Source organism: Haliaeetus albicilla, chromosome Z (assembly GCF_947461875.1).
Source record: "Haliaeetus albicilla chromosome Z, bHalAlb1.1, whole genome shotgun sequence".
Lineage (NCBI taxonomy): Eukaryota > Metazoa > Chordata > Aves > Accipitriformes > Accipitridae > Haliaeetus > Haliaeetus albicilla.
In genome coordinates this window covers 2,827,752-2,830,003 of record NC_091516.1, presented here as the reverse complement: position 1 = coordinate 2,830,003, position 2,252 = coordinate 2,827,752, and positions in this window count along the sequence as shown.

Genomic DNA, 2,252 nt, shown 5'->3' with positions numbered 1-2,252 from the left:
TCTCCTGGCAGCCACCATGATCATCCCACCGTGCACAGGCTGAGCCATCATGGCAAAAACTTGGCTGGTTATGAAAGGACAAGTAGATAAAAAACAAAGGATGGGGGTGGGGGTGGGGGGGAAGCACTCACTTGACAGATTTTTGGGAGAAGGGTGGCAGTGGGCTTTTTCTGGTCTGAAAATGACCTGGGGTGTGGGGTGTAGGGACTGCTCTGACTGCTCAGAACTGTGGATTTGCAGAGGGAGGGAGGGGAGGGGATTGGAAAGGAGAAAGAGGACCATTGCCTTTGTCTGCCCTGGTGCTGGATGAGACTCTTCCTTTCCGCAGCCATTTGTTGATCTGTCCCTGTGCTTGTGACTACTGTGCACCCTGGCTGTCTCACTGGCTGAGTACCTGCTGTATCATCCAGGCAGGCAGACCACTTCAGCATCATTGCATGTTCCCTCTGATGCTTAATGGGGTCATGAAAGACACTACCTGTACAGGCACTCATGGTACAAATTCAGGGAGCAATACAAAATACTGAAACCACAAATATGCAATGATTGAGTGGAGTCTTCAAAACCATGCGATTTTTAAACACAGTAACTGAAGGGAGGAAGTGTTTGCTGTCTGGGTTTGTTTGCTGGTTTTGAGCCTTAGACACTGTTGGGGAATTTTTATGGTACCCCTCAAGGTGAATTAAACACACATTTGTGCTTAAATATAAAAGAAAAATTTAATGAACAATGCATTGGGCAGAGTCCTACCACAATACACAGTTCTACATGGAGTCTGCAAAGATGTCTCGCAGGCAGATTCCTTATATACACTTGCACCAGCACTAATCCAGAGAGCAGTTGCACAGGGCACCTCAGCCCAGCTGTGGGTCCATCCCCCAGCCCAGCAGTGCTGCCAAAAGGTGGCCCCTGAGCACTCCCATTCCAGGACAACAACAAGACTGCGCTGAGGCTGTTTCTTACCACCAAGGGAAACTTCAGTCCCTTGCAAGGAGTCTGTCCTTTCTCTGGCATTTCTGCTTCCAGCGAGTTTAACCCCTTCTTGTAGTTGGGCCTTCTTGCCCTCTGTGCCAGACTATTCCTTGGTCACAAATGACTACCGCTGAGCAATTGGAATTTCCCCTTCATCACGCAGAATTTTACAAAACTGAATATTAGAAAGCTGCCTTCCAAGAAGGGGAAAGCTGAAAGTCACTTTTTCTTACCAGCAGTCAGCAGAACAATGAAAATGAGGGAAAAAAGCATTAGAAGTGTCCATTGGTGAATAACCTGCCCTGTGTATAAGTGTCACACCTCCCCTGGGGCTGGGCAGAGTCATTTGGGAGCTGGGAGTAGACTGGATATGAAATGGTTATTTTCGCTCCAAGGAGGTATCAGACCCCTAGATTTGGGATGTTGCCAAGCTCCCTAAATCAGCAACTAGTCTCAACTGGATGGAGCTCAAGGAAAAGAAGCAATTAATCCTGCTGCTAAATACAATAAAGCACTGTTTTCTTGTTTAAAATGTGTAGTAAAAATTATTATAAAAAATGGAGATAGGTTTGCCTTTGTAGTTCTATAGCTTGTTCCTCCAACTGAAGATATATACTAATATGCTGGTGATGGTCTAGGAGAGGGTTGCAAATTTGATTGTACCCAGATTGCCTTTTAGTGTCCTTATTTCTTCTTGTTGGTTGCATTTTGTGGGGCAATGATCACTCAGAATGGCTGCGTATGCCTTCTGCACCCTCAACGAGCAATGAAGATTTCTTGCTCCTCACCCTCTAACCTTAATCCTAGCTTTTCATTACAGGACTCTGATTCCAGTGTGACCATCTAGAAACGTTTCTGATATGATTTTTTTTCCCTGACACTTCTCACCATGATAAATTGCCAGATGAAGTTATTTCCTGGCAAACAGGAGGCAGCTGAGAGCTCCCTGGCTGCCCCCATTTCTCTAGGACCTCTGGTCTCAGAGTGGTTGTGTGTTGTGCGAGTGCTCGCATTAAGACTTGCATTGTACTGTCTTGCTAATGGGGTAACTCCCATATTTTCTGTTTTACAGTTGAGCATTATGGTACAGAATGGAGACATCATCTGCCACTCAGTAATAAGGTGGTGATTCAGCCATAAGCTGAATCAAGAGGAAATCTTCACCTTGCTGAAATTAGTGAAAGTTTTACTGTTGGCTTCAGTAGGGTCAGGACTACACTTGCAAGGACTTCGGGTTTGCTGCTATGGTCTGTCACAGGGATGCGCCCAACCATCACATC